Genomic DNA, 18570 nt, shown 5'->3' with positions numbered 1-18570 from the left:
AGGTATTACCCAGGTATTATGCTTTATATCGGAGAAGGCAGTAGCACCCCACTCCAGTACTTTTGCCTGGCAAACGCTATGGGCAGAGGAGCCTGATGGGCTGCAGTCCATGGGGTCGCTAGGAGTTGGACACGACTGAGCGACTTCACTTTCACTTTTCACTTTCATACATTGGAGAGGGAAATGGCAACCCACTCCAGTGTTCTTGCCTGGAGAATCCCAGGGACGGGGGAGTCTGGTGGGCTGCCGTCTCTGGGGTCGCACAGAGTTGGACACGATTGTAGCGACTTAGCAGCAGCAGCATGCTTTATATACATTAGAGTCTCTGTATACTTTTCCAGGTGAAGAAAGTGATTTGCATGGATTAGGAGTTACAAACAGAAGAAGCTGGAATTTTTATAACTTTTTATTTTATATTGGAATGTAGCTGATTTACAGTGTTGTGGTAGTTTCAGGTATACAGCAAAGTTACTTAGTTACACATCCGCATGTGTGCATGCTGAGTCTCTTCAGTCATGTCCAACTCTTTGTGAGCCTGTGGACTGTAGCTCTTGAGGCTCCTCTCTCCATGGGATTCTCCAGGCAAAAATTCTGGAGTGGGTTGCTGTGCCTTCCTCCAGAGGATCTTCCCAACCCAGGGATCAAACCCGCATCTCCTGCATCTCCTGCATTGCAGGCGGATTGCTTGCCTGCTGAGCCACCTGGGAACCCCTCCCCCCACACTCATACATACCTATTTTTTAAAATTTTTTTCAAATATGGAAAAGTTACATATTATTGAGCAAAGTTCTCTGTGCTGTACAGTAGTAGGTTCTTGTTGGTTATCCATTTATTTATTTATTTATTTTTTTGGTTATCCATTTTTAATATAGCAGTGTGTACATGTCAATCCCAAACTTCCTAACTCTTCCTTCCCCTCTGGTAACCATAAGAAGAAGCCAGGATTTGAGTGCACGCCTGTGAGATTCCAAAGGTCATGCTTTTCCCATTTATTCCATGCTGGCCTCCATTTAAGAATAACTTTTAGATAGTTACTCTTAAATATTTATGTAATGTAATGTAAAAATAGGCTTCCCAGGTGGCGTAGTGGAAAAGAATCCACCTGCCAATGCAGAAGATGCATGTTCAGCCCCTCGTCAGGAAGATCCCCTGGAGAAGGAAATGGCTAGCCACTCCCGTATTCTTGCCTGGAAAATACCATGGACAGAGGAACCTGGTGGGCTGCAGTTCATGGGTTCACAAAGAGTTGGGCACGACTGAGCACATGTGGTATACACACACACACACACAATGTAAAAATCACTCTTAAATGTGACTCTAGCTTTCCTGAGCCTTCAGGATTTCCAATATGGCAACATATTTTGTCCTGGAAAACATATTTCTGTGAATAGTTATTATCCATTCATTCAACAAATACTATCTTCTTTCTCCAAAGTGCTATTCTAAGTATGAAATTCAGTATTCTAAACTGAATTTCCTGTCCTCCTCTTGGCACTCAGCTTTAAGGGGTTTGAGAGACTAGCAATAAATTAGTTTTCTTAAAAAAGTTATATTATCCTAGGTGGAGATGTATGCTCTAAAAAAAAATAAAGCAGGGTAAATGAGATGAGGTAGGGTGGGCTAAATCACAGAGTGTTCAGAGTCAGCTTTTTTGAGATGTTTTCAGTCTACATTCTTTTACCAAGAAAGACTGTTTGGTACTTTTTTCTGCTATTATTGTTTTGATTATTTATAAATTCATTTATTCATTTACCTATTTGTTTTCATATTTCTACTTGAAGGAATCACAAAAATGTATTTTGATTCTAACTTGCCTTGACCTACAAATGCATTTCTTTCCCCAAATGAACATACAGATAGGATTTCAAATGCTTTGGAAGGACCTGCTCCACTTCCGTCATCACCTCCTAATTGGTGCCTGCTTTCACTCTACCCACCCATTGTCCAGCTTCTTCATAGCAGTCATGGTCTTTTAAACACACAAATCAAACCATAGCATTCTTCTACATGAAATCCTCTGATGACGTACCATGGAACTTAGATGAAAATCCACCCTTCTGAATGTAGTTCTATGATCTGGCTTCTATCTCTTCTCTAACTTCATCTTGCACAACATTTGGTTTGTGTCTCCTACCCTACTATTTAGGCATTTCTATGATTAGGGACTTTATTGCAACAATGGGGTGAGATGTTATTGAGCTCAATATTTGAATGGGTCACTTAAATTTTTTTTTTATTTTTTAAATTTACTTTACTGAAATATATTTGATTTACAATATTGTTTCAATTCTTCTGTACAGCTAAGTGACTCAGTTTTATATACATATATATATATCTACATGTGCATCACACACACTCTTTTTTATATTCTTTTCCATTATGGTTTATTTACACACACTGTAATCAAGATTGCCAGGAGAAATATCAATAACCTCAGATATGCAGATGACACCACCCTTATGGCAGAAAGTGAAGAAGAACTAAAGAGCCTCTTGATGAAAGTGAAAGAGGAGAGTGAAAAGTTGGCTTAAAACTCAACATTCAGAAAACTAAGATCATGGCATCTGGTCCCATCACTTCAAGGCAAATAGATGGGGAAACAATGGAAACACTGACAGACTTTATTTTGGGGGTTCTAAAATCACTGCAGATGGTGACTGCAGCCATGAAATTAAAAGACGCTTGGTCCTTGGAAGAAAAGTTATGACCAACCTAGATATCATATTAAAAAGCATAGACATTACTTTGCCAACAAAGTTCCATCTAGTCAAAGCTATGGTTTGTCCAGTGGTCATGTATGGATGTGAGAGTTGGACTACAAAGAAAGCTGAGCACCAAAGAATTGATGCTTTTGAACTGTGGTGTTGGAGCAGACTCTTGAGAGTCCCTTGGACTGCAAGGAGATCCAACCAGTCCATCGTAAAGGAGATCAGTCTTGAGTATTCATTGGAAGGATTGATGTTGAAGCTGAAACTCCAATACTTTGGCCACCTGATGTGAAGAACTGACTCATTTGAAAAGACCCTGATGCTGGGGAAGACTGAAGGCAGGAGGAGAAGGGGATGACAGAGGATGAGATGGTTGGATGCCATCATCAACTCAATGGACATGAGTTTGAGTAGGCTCTGGGAGTTGGTGATGGACAGGGAGGCCTGGCGTGTTGTAGTCCATGGTGTCTCAAAGAGTTGGACACGACTGAGCAACTGAACTAAACTGAACTAAACACGCCCTTTTTTATATGCTTTTCCATTGTGGTTTATCACAGGATATTGAATATAGCTCCCTATGCTATACAATAAGACCTTGTTTATCTGTTCTATATGTAACAGTTGGCATCTACTAATCAGCCATCCCTCCCTCACCCTCCGTCCTGCCTTGGCAACCACAAGTCTGGTTTCCATGTCTGTAAGTCTGTTTTTGTTTCATAGATAACTTCATTTGTGTCATATTCTAGGTCAAGAGGTCATCTTAAACATTACTTCAAACTATTTTTCTTACTCCCCTGTTCTAAAAAGAAAACAAAGAAACAAAAACATAGAGAATAAAATTATAGCTCTTTTGACTAATTCAGAATTCTACCATTCCAATCTTACTTCTCACCTCCCTTCCATCATGTATCTTTCTTGCTACCCAAAGTAACATATGATAGGTAGCTTATTTAAACCTCCCTATCTATTCTTATTCTACCTCCCAATCTTGCCCCCTCTATTCTTTTATTTCTACCTCTGAGATAATTATTTACTCTGACTCTCTCATTTCTACATCTTATCTAAAGTTTTAATACCTGGCTCATCTATCATCTCTTCTGATAAAATATTCCTTGATTCTCCCACAGGAATGGAAAATCTTCCTCATCTCTCACATGGTATATATATCTCACTTTCCAATTTGTATTGTGATTTTCTATATATATCTTATTTTTCCTACTCAGTCCATAAGTTCCTTATGTTAGGCAGAGGAAATGATAGCTGTTGTGTAAAACAATCCCATGATCTCAGTGTTTTAACAAAATAAATATTTGCTTGTGACTCATATCACAATTCAGTGTGATTCAGTAAGAACAGAGTTGGGAGGACGAGGGGAGGAGATTCCGCTTTTCTTGGTCACTAAGGATTCCAGGCTGCTCCTTCCATGACACAGCCGCCCCTTAAGGCCTTGGGATCCTCCATTGGAGCCTCTGAATCTGTCTGATAGCAAGGAAAGGAAAAGAGGACAGAGAAGCTGTACTCACCCCAGGCAGCGTTGGTCTCATTCATGAGGAGTGGCTGCATGGTTGCACAGGTGAGCTAGGAGGGTAAGTTGGCAGTGTGCACAGGAAAAAGAGGAAATGTCTTTGATGAGCATCTGGCTGGTCTCTGCCACAGTGTCCAATTACAGTTTCAATTGGAGTCGCTCAAAGGCCTACCTACAGTTTCCCCAGTAGCTCAGACAGTAAAGCGTCTGCCTACAATGCGGGAGACCTGGGTTTGATCCCCGGGTCGGAAAGATCCGCTGGAGAAGGAAATGGCAACCCACTCTGGTATTCATGCCTGGCAAATCCCATGGATGGAGGAGCCTGGTAGGCTACAGTCCATGGGGTTGCAAAGAGTCGGACACGACTGAGTGACTTCACTTTCACTTTCAAAGGCCTACTTTAATGCCTTGAACAACTGAATATTTTCAATATATACCCCTAAAAGGGGAAAGACTAACATGGTGAGAGCATTCTGTGATGAAACTTTCTTTCTATATCCTCCAGTCTTTGTTTCCCTCGTCATCTTCGAGATTCCCCACTCTTCTACTTGAAAAAAAACAAAAAAGAATTATAGACATCTGGTTAATTATGCCTTCCTGTTATCCTGTTATATATGAGCAATATAGAGTCAGCACCACATACAAAAATTCCCTGACCCAGGTCATTTTCTCTTGTACCCGCCCATGGTGCCTGAGATGTACATATTGGAGTCAATTGCTTGTATTCTGATATCTATGGCCAAAATCATACATTTTATATTTCTACAAATTACCAAAATATAATGAAATCAAAATGTAATTAAAAATCAACTTTAAAACTATATATAACATTTAAATATTACTAATGCTTCAGCAAAGGGGAAAGCATGAAGGAAATTTCAAAAAATTTGAGCAGAATAGTAATAAAATGCTATATATATTTTTGAAATGTAGTTAAGGAAGGGCCTGGAGGAAAATGTATAACTGTGAATATATTGACCAATAAATAAGACATGACAGAAAGGAGATAACCAGGATAGACAAAATAGACAGTCCATAATATTGAAAAGTGAAAGTGAAAGTCACTCAGTTGTGTCTGACTCTTTGCGACCCCGTGGACTATACAGTCTATGGAATTCTCCAGACCAGAACACTGGAGTGGGTAGCCTTTTCCTTCTCCAGGGGATCTTCCCAACCCAGGGATTGAATCCATGTCTCCCGCAGGTGGATTCTTTACCAGCTGAGCCACAAGGGAAGTCCCCTAATATTGAAACAGGGCTACAGTGGATAAGGTTGTATCATGTATGAGTGCCCCATAAGCCACACAAATAGAAAGTAGATGGGCATGAACAGTCTTGCTCTAAAGAGCTATGTGCCAAGGTGAAGTGTCCTCCAACAAGAAGTTGTGGGGTGTATTTCTAAGAGTACAACTGGGAAGGGATGCGCTATGTCATAGCAAAGTACCCATGACCAAAAACCAGAGCAGCGGGAAGAAGCATTGAAGCTCTGAAAAACACACAGAGGTGCCCCCATGAAAGTCAACATTTGGACCCTTGTTCCCTAGAAGGAGCCACCAGCCAAGACAAAGTTAAAACATCATATAAGTAAAAAACATTTGTTTTGGTTTCTAATATGTAAACTCTCCTTCCATTTTACAACACTAGAGACGTTGAAACTACAATAAAAACGAGGGAGAAATGAAAAGGCAACAGACCTTCCTCCATACTCAGACTAAGCCTGATCAAAATCAAGGCTATCAAGAGGGTGAACACCCGACTGGTGTGAGACTAAATTTCGAACTACAGTAAGTAAGACTTGCTGTAGTTTTTCACTTACTGACTTTTTAATACATAAGAGTTACCAGGAAATGATGAGAGCTTCCTGAGACCATCCTAAGGGCTGGGAAAGGAAGACTTGGCAGAAAATGTTTGACAGAAGCAATTGAAAAGAATAATAAAACTGCTTTATGTTTGTATCCTGCAGAAATCAGATTGTTCAGTGAACTAGATTTTATTAAAGACAAATGATCTAAGTATTCAATTTAAGAACTAAAAGAAAAATTGCAAATGAGATAAACAGGAAGAGATAAACCCAAAGAGATAAACAGGAAGTAATAAAAATGTTAGAAATTGATGAAATAAAGAAAAAGAGAGGAAAAATACATTATTAACCAAACCAAGAGCTAGTTCTTTGAAAAGAATAACAGAATACAAAAAAAGTAATTGGATAGGTTTGTTTGGGAGGAAAGATGCAATTAAACAATTAAAAAGAGGAGACAACTACAAAAAATAAGAGATTTTTAAAATTATGAAAACACCATGAACAACCATATTTAATTACATTTTAAAATCTAGATGAAATTATAAGTGATGCTGGGGAAACTGGACAATTACATGTAAAAGAATGAGATTAGAGCATTTCCTCATACCATATACAAAAACAAACTCAAAATGTATTAAAAGACCTAAAAGTAAGAATTGAAACCATAAAATTCCTAGAAAAGAACATAGGCGGAACACTCTTTGACATAAATTGTAGCAATAATTTTTGGGTCTGTCTCCTAAGGCAAAAGAAATAAAAGCAAAAATAAACAAGTGGAACCTAATTAAACCTAAAAGCTTTTGCACAACAAAGGAAATCACTGACAAAAAAAAAAAAAAGACAAATTACAAGAATGGAAGAAAATATTAGCAAATGGTATGACCTATAAGGGATTAATATTTCCAAATATATATTAATAAATAACTCATACAACTAATATAAAAAAAACAAAGAATTCAATTAAAAAAGGGGCAGATCTGAATAGATATTTTTCCCAAAGAATACATACAATGATGCTCAACATCACTAATCATTAGAGAGATGCAAGGGAAAAATCACCTCACACCTGTCAAATGGGTATCATCAAAAACTCTACAAATAACAAATGTTGGCAAGGATATGGAAAAAAGGGAACCATGCTACACTGTGGGTGGGATTGCAATTTGGTGCAGCCACTATAGAAATAATATGAAGTTTCCTCAAAACACTAAAAATAGAGCTTCTGTATGATCCAGCAATTCCACTCCTGGGTATATATCCTCAAAAAAACAAAAACACTAATTCAAAAAGATACATGCACCCCAGTGTTCACAGCAGCATTATTTATAGTACCCAAGTACGGAAGCAACCTAAGTATCCATCAACAGATGAATGAATATATACAACTGGAATATTACTCAGCCATAAAAAGAATGAAATGCAGTCATTTGCAACAATGTAGATGAAACTAGAGAGTATTATGTTTAGCAAAGTCAGACAGATAAAGACAAATACTCTAGGTTATCTCTTATAGGTTAAATCTGAAAAATAAAACAAATGAATGTATATAAAAAGACAGAGACAGATTCATATTTATAGAGAACAAACTAGTGGTTACTAGCAGAGAGAAGGAAGGAGGAGGAGCAAGATAGGGACATGGGAGCAAGGACACAAAGAACTAGGTATAAAATAAGCAATCAATATGGAAATACCATACAGCACAAGGAAATATAACTGTTATTTTGTAATAACTTTAATTAAAGGATAGTCTATCAAAAATATTGAAGAACTATGTTGTATGCTAGAAACAAATCTAATGTTGTAAATCAGTTACACTACAATTTTTAAAAAATTGCTCTCCAAAGAAGTATACTAGAAATATCCATATGTGGAGTTATATAACTCAAAGAAAAAGAAGTAAAACTCTTAATTCAAACTTACTGGATAGCTGATAATACAAGTAAAAAATGCTGGCATTTATAGATACTGGCAAGACTTAGGATTTGAATTTTATCATTGACCATATGATTATATTAATACAGACAAAAATTTTAAATAGCAAAAAATTCATTAAAAACCTAAAAGAAGTTCATTCCAAAAAATCTATATTAAATTACTAAATATTCTGGAAAAGATGCAAAGTGTCAAAATAGGCATATGATGAAACAGAGTATATTAATATACCAAAATTACCAAAGAAATTTATGATAATTATTTTTAAAACTTCCCATCTTCTACAATCTCTCCCAAACATTTCAGACCCAGAGAGTTGCATGAGTGAGAAACTTTAAAGAAATAGATAACCATCATGTACTCAAGTTGTTTCAGAAAATGTAAAAGCAATAAAATTTATTCAGCCCATTTTGTTTATTTATTTGCTCTGGCCACACCACATCACATGCAGGGATCTTAGTTCTCTGAAGACCAGGGATTGAACCCGTGCCCCTGCCGTGGAAGTGCAGAGTCTTAACTACTAAATCACCAGGAAGTTTTATTCAGTCCATTTTAAAAGCTAGTATATCAAGATGATATCTATATTTAAACCACATAAAGTCATAATAAGGAAAGAAAATTTAAGCCAATTTTATTTGCAAGCATGTATGCAAAAACCTTATATTAGCTAACTAAATTTAATTGCATGCTTAAAAAATTAAGACAAGCAGGGTTTACTACATAAAGTCTTAGTTGGCTAAATATCAATCAAAATGTAATTTACTACATGATACATTAAAGAAGGTGATTCTTACAGTCACTTTAATAAAGAAAAGCCATTTGATAAAAGTAAGCAGTGCTCTGTGACAACCTGGAGGGAGAGAAGTGGGAGGGGGGGTTAAGGAAGGATGGGACACATGTAAGCCTATGGGTGATTCATGTTGATGTGTGGCAAAAACCATCACAATATTGTAATGTAATTATCCTCCAATTAAAATAAATAAATGATTTTTAAAAAATAAGACACTCTGTTTTGATTTATAAAACCCTCAGAAAATGAGAAATAGAAACTGCTAACTTGATATAAATGATGATAATAGCCTGCCAAAACCTAGAGCAAACATCGTACATAGTGTGAAATGTTAAATTTACATCTTTTGAGGTTGAGAGAAGACAAGGGTATATGTTATCGTATCAATTGTTTAATATGGTGTTAGAGATTCGGACTAACGCAATAAGATAGCATACAAAGAGAGAGAGAAGGAGAAAGAGAGATTATAAAGGAGAATACAAAGCAATTACCAACTTTAATGCATAAAAAATAATATTATTTACCTGAAAAAAAGAATATCAAGAGACAAATCATTAGAACTAATAAGATTTGACCAAAGTACCCAGAGACAAAATCAATTCCCTGAAACCAGTAGTGTTTGTCTTTATCAGTAATATCCAGCTAATGACATGGCAATTAAAAAAAAAATCTAGGAGTGAAATAAAACTGTTTAAGTCTTTGTGAGAAAAATTTTTTTTAACTTTTTTAGATGATTTTTCCCACCTCCCCTCAAAATTTCAATGAATATAAAAGTATACTTGATTCATGGAGATGGCACCATTGCAAACATGGCAACTCCACCAAATGACATATCAATTTAATGTATTTCCAAAACAAATAACACTGAGAAATTAAATTTATTCTAAAATTTTTAATGAAAAATAAACATCCATGAACCAATACATGTTAGCCAATAACTAACAAGTCATACTTGTCCACAGTGTGGTCCTAGCAGGGACTTAACAAATAGAACAAAGAAATATGGTAGAAAACCTAGAAACAGATCCATTAATATGAGACTCTACCATATGGGGCTTCCCTGGTGGCTCAGATGTTAAAGCGTCTGCCTGGAATGCAGGAGACCAGGGTTCAATCCCTGGGTCAGGAAGAGCCCCTGGAGAAGGAAATGGCACCCCACTCCAGTACTCTTGCCTGGAGAATCCCATGGAGGGAGGAGCCTGGTAGGCTACAGTCCATGGGGTCTCAAAGAATCGGACACGACTGAGCGACTTCACTTCACTTCACCATATAATAGAGATGGTATAAAACATCAGTGGGAAAAAATAAATTACTCAGAAAGTGATGCCAAGGAAAAAAATGTCATATTTTCCACTTCACATATTACATAAAAGCTAAAATCTGAATAGACTAAACATCTAAATGAGAAAGGTGAAGGTATAAAATGATATAAGTTGAAGTAGGAGATTATTTTTGCTACTTTGGGACTAGGAAAGAATTTCTTTAAAAAGAGTCCAAAATTTCAGGCCATGAAAAGAAACTAATGAAATTATACAAAATAAAGAATTTTTTGTTTAGTGAACATCACTGTCAAAGTTAACAGATGGGTGGCAGACTGAGAGAAGATATTTGCAATATCAAAATCTGACAAGAGTTTAACATACAAAGTATACGAAGAACTCCGGAAACTCAGCAAGAAAACGATAAGAAACACAATGCCTAAATGGCCAAAAGTGAAACCTACACAGTTCATAGAAAGAAATTCGAAATGATCAAGATTAAGTGAATAGGGCTTCAATCTCACTAATACTCAAAAATATTCTGAAGACAATAATAATATACTAAACATTGTTAAAAGGAGGGTAACCTGGTATATTCACTATGAAAAGCTATGTAGGTTATAATTTAGGAGTCTTTTCCTGAGGAACAAGGCTAAAGGAATTTCCACACCAAGGTCCACATGAACACATGTCCAAACGGGGTAGCAAATACAATGCTACCCTATTTCTAGCGTAAGAACACTGACATTTCAGAACAGTGCTAATGCCCATGACAGTTCACCTCTGTGGTCACAGATACTGGGTTTGTTCTCCTTTCAACAAACAAAATACTCTAAATGGAAAAGCTTTACAGTCTCATATATTCATGATACCAGTGTTTACGTCAGTCAGCACAGGATAGATTTTTTTTCATAGTAACATTTTCCAAAACTTATTGGCTTATAAATAGAAATGTTTACTTTTCATCTGTGCTGTTTGTACACTGTGGTGGGATGGCTCTGATCATAATCATTCTGACTCTAGGACCCAGGCTGACAGAGCAGGAATTAACTAGAACATCATTGATCGTAGCAGAACCACAAGTACATACGAAGAATATCTCCACCAGGAAATGATATGTGTCACTTCTGCTCACATTCCATCCACCAAAGTGATTCACATGATTAACTCTAAGCTCAACATAGTGGAGAAGAATAGTCCTCCAGAAGACTGTCAGTTAATGTTGATTAACAGTCGTGGTCTACTATAGCAAATGTTCACTGCAGCACTATTCATAGTGGTCAGGAGCTTGTCTAGCTACCAAGAAGGCAGATGAATGAAAAATATATGACATGCACATCTGTTGTTTTATGTAGCCCTTAGAATGGATAATACATTTCAATATACTAGCAAGGATACATTTATCTAAGTACTAAGTTCAGATTTTAAAAAGAAGCAATCAGAAATTAAATATATAACATAATATATATAATACAGTGATTTTTAAAAACACATTAATGAAAAAACAATTACTTTTTCAAGGAAGAAACATATATCCCCCATAAATATGTGGAAGTTCAATTGGAAGAAAATACAATACATACGTTAGAGTGGGGTGAGTATATATGAAGGATGGGGGAATTTTTAAGTGGCTATTGGGGGAATCAAGTTGATATTAAGTGATTCATATAAAAATAACAAAATAACAAAATAATGCCTTACAATGGTTGATGATGGTGTGCCATATACTGAATATGATCAACTCAATTCTGTTCAATAGGTGTTCACTTCAAAAAAATTCTGGATCCTTTTCAAATATAAATGTGACTTGAGAAAGATAATTTATTAAATACTATCTGTATGTATACATTCTTTATAATAAACTAGCTGTTGTGTTTTTTTCTTCATCAGACACTTAAGGAAATGATACAGTGTAACACAAGAGGTATTTTTAACAGGGAATAGATCATAAAAATGCCTGGTACAGGGGCAATGTCTAATAAATTGGTATCATTTTTATGCATAGAGCACTTTGCTGTGTGTATGTTATCTTACTTAATCATTATATCAAAGTAAAGGATTTTAACTACAATTTCATATAGAAAGAAACTAATGAGAGTAGGTAACTGAATTGTTCCAAATTTACAATAATAGCAAAAAATCCAGGTTATGATAGAAATTTCTGACTTGTGAATTCTTTTATTTCAGCTTTACTGGGGTAAAATTGATAATTGAATTCTAAGACATAAAGTATCAATCATGATGATTTGATATATGTATACATTGTGAAAAGATTTCTCCTATCTACTTAATTAACACATCCATCACTACACACACACACACACACACACACACACACACACACACATATATATGGTAAGAACATTTAAGTTCTACTCCCTTCAGTTCAGTTCAGTTCATTTCAGTTCAGTCGCTCAGTCATGTCCGACTCTTTGGGACCCCATGAATCGCAGCACGCCAGGCCTCCCTGTCCATCACCAACTCCGAGTTTACCCAAACTCATATCTATTGAGTCAGTGATGCCATCCAGCCATCTCATCCTCTGTCATCCCCTTCTCCTCCTGCCCCCAATCCCTCCCAGCATCAGAGTCTTTTCCAATGAGTCAACTCATCACATGAGGTAGCCAAAGTATTGGAGTTTCAGTTTTAGCATCAGTCCTTCCAATGAACACCCAGGACTGATCTCCTTTAGGATGGACTGGTTGGATCTCCTTGCAGTCCAAGGGACTCTCAAGAGTCTTCTCCAACACCACAGTTCAAAAGCATCCATTCTTGGGTGCTCAGCTTTCTTCACAGTCCAACTCTCACATCCATACATAACCACTGGAAAAACCATAGCCTTGACTAGACAGACCTTTGTTGGCAAAGTAATATCTCTGCTTTTCAATATGCTGTCCAGGTTGGTCATAACTTTCCTTCCAAGGAGTAAGCGTCTTTTAATTTCATGGCTGCAATCACCATCTGCATTAGCAAATTTCAATTATACAATACAAAGGTCTCAACTATTAGCACCTATCAAAATTCCAATGGCATTTTTTACAGAAATAGGAAAAACAATAGTAAAATTTGTACTAAACCACAAGAGGCCCTGAACAGCCAAAGCAATCTTGAGATCAAAACTAGAGGCATCACATTTCCTTCAAACTATATCACAAAGCTAAAGAAATCAAAACAGTACAATACTGTAACAGAATAGATAGCCCAGAAATAAACCCATGCATGTATTATAAATTAATTTATGGAAAAAGAGCCAAGTAATATGGAATAGACATAGGATAGTTCAGATGGTAAAGAATCTGCCTGCAATGCAGAAGACCAGGGTTCATTCCCTGGGGCAAGAAGATCTCCTGGAGAAGGGAATGGCAACCCACTCCAGTATTCTTGCCTGGGAAAACCCATAGACAGAGGAGTCTGGTGGGCTACAGTCTATGGTGTCACAAAGAGTGGGACACAACTGAGTGATGAAGCACGTTAAGCACGTAAGTCTCTTTAATAAATGGTGTTGGGAAAACTGGACAGTCATGCTAAAGAATAAAACTGGATCTTGGCCTTACAACACACATAGCAATCAACTCAAAATGAATTGAAGAGTCTAATTTAAGACTTAAAACTGTAAAATTCCTTGAAGAAAACATAGGAGTAAGCTCCTTGACACTGGTCTTGATAATAATATTTTTACATTCAACACCAAAAAGTAAAGGTAACAAAAGTTAAAATAAACAAGTGGGACTACAATGAACCAACATGTGAATTCATGCATAATTTTCATTTGATTCTTAACACTCGGTCTAACACCAGAAAAAGAATTCTTTGTGCTTCCAAGGAGAACGTGGTTTGAGTCTTGCATTATAAGTCTCTAAATAGCCCTCAACCCTCTTTTTTATTAACTCTCAAATATTTATCTCAAAGACAGTCCACCTATAGCCTGGATGGACATAGAAACACTTTCTGCATGCTGTTAAACATTGCCTGAAAATACAGTTTGCTCTGGTGCAGCTTCCCACAGGCACAGTAAAGGCATCGCGGTTAAGTAGTTCACATAGCTCAAATACTGCCACACCTTAATAGAGGGGGAAAAAAATTGTTTGCTACAAAACTTTAAAGGTACGCAGCCAAACTTTTTCAACAGATAAGAAAATGTTTTGCTTCAACAGAGATAAACATCTTTAAGGCAATGTCTACAATAAAATGTTAAATTAAGTGGGCCAGGCAAATAACTATAGAATGGCATACAATTTGCAAGGAATAAAAGATATTGTATAATGTCAAATGGCAATGCAAGAAAGATTAGGCATTTATTGGAGCATGAGAAAACCTTGAATTATGAATATATAAGAGAGTAAGGTCAAGACAATAAACAATTACACTCAAGTAGCCACACCATGCTAAGAAATAACTGAAAAACTGTAGATGTGATTTATTCCCCTTAAGTTTGCCACGGAAATCTGTAACATTTAAAAGGAAAACTTTTAAAACCATTTTTCTAGACCAGGAGTAGGAAAACCACAGTCCATGGTTTGTTTTGTAGGGCCTGCAAGCTAAGAAGGATTTTTATATTTTTAAGGAGTTGTTGAGAAGAAAAAGATAGAAAAGGAAGAGGAGAAGTAAGAAAAGTGGCGAGACCAATACAAGGCTTACAGATTAGGAGATATTTAGCACCCAACCCTTCAGTAAAAGAAGTTTGCTGATATCTAGTCAAAATCGTGCAGAACTGGCATGTTTCTGCTTGGCAAGGTATAACATGAAACCCCGGAAGACTAACACAGTTGTATAGTATCTCTTGCGCAAAAGACAGGGTAACAACCTATAGCAAACTAACTTGTTTACTTGTTTACTATGATTTATGGCTGCTTTTGAGCTATAACAGCAGAGCTGAGTAGTTATAACAGAGACATTATGGCCTGCAAAGGCTAAATAATTAATTATTTGATAACGTAAAGTTTGCCAACTCTAACATAGAACGGTGAGAACACTCTAACCACTTACTATATAATGAATGACCTCTGACTCCTCAGAACTGAGGGACACAAAAGGGTTTTCCAAAACCTTTTAAACCATGATGGCTAAATTTCCTTCCATGGTTTTTCCCTTCTAGCTTCTCATGTTCTGCGCTCCATCTTGTTACTCTTTCTTTGCTACTGAAAATATAAATAGTTGCAAAGGCGCAAACCCTGTTAACCCAAACAGCAGGCCTGTTGATCACATGGTTGGTAAAATTCAATCAGACTGAGGTATTTCTACCTCAGACACTAACTGACTAAGATTCTTTAGTTAAAACATTATATGGATAAGACTGAAGTTGAGTAATTCCACTGTAGATAAGTTGGTGCAAGCATATTGAGAAAGATACTATAAGAAATAACTAACTCTTCTACAAGTGTTTTGTTAAGGACATTGTCATTTATTGTATCAAGGCTTCCTTGGTGGCTCAGTGGTAAAGAATCCACCTGCCCATGCATGAGACACAGGTTTGATCTCTGATCCAGAAAGATCCCATGTGCTGCAGAGCAACCAAGCCCGTGCCCAACCACTGAGCCTATGCTCTACAGCTCAGGAGCTGCAGCTACTGGAGCCCATGTGCCCTGAAGCCCATGCACAGAAACAAGGGAAGACACCCCAGAGAGAAGTCTATGCGTAGCAACTAGAGTGTAGTCCCTCACTCTCAGAAGCTAGAGGAAAGTCTGGGCATCAGCAAACACCCAGCACAGCAAAACACAAATAAAATAAATAAAGCTATTTTAAAAAGTCATACTAAATATATTATTACATTATGGATTATCTCCTTTAAGGGAGTTGTATGAGGATGCTTGAGAAAATGTCTCAGAATTTGGCAACTGGCATGATTTTACTGTGAGGACAAAGTGTATACAGTAACTGGTTGTTCCATTTATCAATTTGTTCCCTCTCAGCTCTAAATTCACCCTTCATCGCCTGCTTTGCCAAAATGGATATGGGCCCTTTAAACATGTTTCCTTTGCCGTCTGGCACATTGTTAAGCTTTGTCAATAGTTGGCATTGGAGGGACACCGCAGGGGGAAGGGTTTTGCTCTCAAGTTCTTGTGTGTTCTCTCAGCAGGCTCCTGGAGAAGGGCATGTAGTTTCCTTGGTGCCCAGTAACTATAGCAAAACTCTTGCCACTGTGTAATGACCTTTTTTGTAATGCTCAGCGTCTTCTTCACCAGACTCCTCAGCATGTCCAACTTCTCCAGTGTGTGCTGGCCAGAAGGACCCACTCGTCAGTGGTTTCTCCCTGCATCCCTCTCAAGCTGTGAGGGTGAGACACCTTCCCATGTGCAGCTTTCCTGGTGCTCTGGAGAACAGATTTTTCTGTCAATTTCCAAAGGCCATATTGCAAGCAGCACACTGACAACCCATAGAGCCACAGCAGCCCTCTCCACAAGGACTAGATCTCAGTCCTGCCTGGGAAAAAGAAAGAGCTATCTTCCTTCGGTTCTCTATGTCAGCCCTAAGGGTAGTGTCTGCTCCCTATATCTGCTATTCCTATATTCTTTAGGTATCCTCTTTTATTCATACAACCCAATGCCTTTTTACTCTAACTTCTAGGCAGAATTAATAATTCTTTGTTGGGAAATAGATGGAAAAACAGTGGAAACAGTGTCAGAGAGTTGGACTGTGAAGAAAGCTGAGCGCTGAAGAATTGATGATTTTGAACTGTGGTGTTGGAGAAGACTCTTGAGAGTCCCTTGGACTGCCAGGTGATCCAACCAGTCCATCCTAAAGGAGATCAGTCCTGGGTGTTCTTTGGAAGGAATGATGCTGAAGCTGAAACTCCAGTACTTTGGCCACCTCATGCGAAGAGTTGACTCATTGGAAAAGACCCTGATGTTGGGAGGGATTGAGGGCAGGAGGAGAAGGGGACGACAGAGGATGAGATGGCTGGATGGCATCACCAACTCGATGGACGTGAGTTTGAATGAACTCCGGGATTTGGTGATAGACAGGGAGGCCTGGCGTGCTGCGATTCATGGGGTCGCAGAGTCGGACATGACTGAGCGACTGAACCGAAATGAACTGTCTTAAACTTTCTCTATTAAAATAACTAACACACTAATTGTTTCTCTTACTTATTTGGACACTGGAAAATTCAGAGTTAAAATATCTATGCACATGTGTGTGTATCCACTTACATATATTTACATACACACTCATATAATGTACAATTTAATATATTAAAATATTTTCTCTTCTATCTGGTAATATGGACTTTCCAGGTGGTGCTAGTGGTAAACAACCCACCTGTCAATGCAGGAGACTTAAGTGACACGGGTTAGATCCCTGGGTCGGGAAAATCCCCTAGAGGAGGGAACGGCAACCCACTCCTGTATGCTTGCCGCCAGAGTCCCATGGATAGAGCAGCCTGGTGGGCTACAGTCCAAGGTGTTACAAGAGTTGGATATGACTGAAGCGACTCAGCATGCATACACGCATCTGGTATTATATTCTACACTCTAGAGAAAGGAATTAATTGAACACTATTCATGTACTTCCTATGATATATTACATGATGCAAGTATTAAATTACTAAACAAACAAATATACCAGAGAAGCTGTGCTAAATATAATTAATTATAAACATATTAGTATATGCTTAGTTTTGACCACCAATCCCTGAAAAGTTGATAATCCAATGATGCCTATTTAAGGATTTTAGTCCTGCCTCTAGCGTTGCTGCATTGCACAGTTGGCTCTTGTGCCTTGAAATCTGGATTCATTAAAGTCTTCTGACTCACTGCCGCGGCTCTTTCTAACACTGAGCTCACATATGCTCTTACCACCCGCTTTGTGCCGATGGCACCTGCTATGGCTGCCTTGACTACAGCCTTCTCATCTGCGTGAGCAGTTCTGTTTCCTACAGGGAACCCTGCCACTTAGACAGGAAAAGGAACGGATTTCTCTAAGAATGCTGAGAGAAAAACCATCAGCAACAAAATAAAGTAAACATTCTTCTTTGGTGTTTCTTGCCTCTCCTTTTGATATACCCCTAGGCTATGAGAAAGGAGCCATCTCTCAAAGCTTGAACTGTTTTGCTGATGACCCTTTAGGAAAGGAAGTACCAAGAAATCTTTTAAGATCACTGAATTCAGCAGTAGTATAGTTGGAAGATCTAAATCTTGTGCCTGGGAGAAGACATCAGGAGAGTGGGGGAGTCCTGAATATGTCTATGTCTACCTCTAAGTCATCAATTAAAACTAAGTGCTAGCTTATGACCAAGAACATGAATAGGAATCTCAGCATTTTAAATATCTAAAGCTGGAAACTATACGTTCTACACTAAACAATTAGGAGAGTAAGTCATGGTTTCTCCCCATAATACACAAGCATGCCATTATTAAATCTGAGGTCACAGAAGATCATTGAATGACATGAAGAAATGATTTCCTATATTATTACACTTAAATAAAAGCTGTTATGAGGCAGTGAATATAAATTTTATTTTTAAGCATATGTATACCTGAAGACACCCACATGTACCCAGACACCTTTGTAACAGGTAAATAAAAAATGTGGATGGTTGTTTTCTCAGGGTTATAGAAT

The sequence above is a fragment of the Capricornis sumatraensis genome, chromosome 16, assembly GCF_032405125.1.
Source record: "Capricornis sumatraensis isolate serow.1 chromosome 16, serow.2, whole genome shotgun sequence".
NCBI lineage: Eukaryota > Metazoa > Chordata > Mammalia > Artiodactyla > Bovidae > Capricornis > Capricornis sumatraensis.
This window is presented reverse-complemented; position numbering follows the sequence as displayed.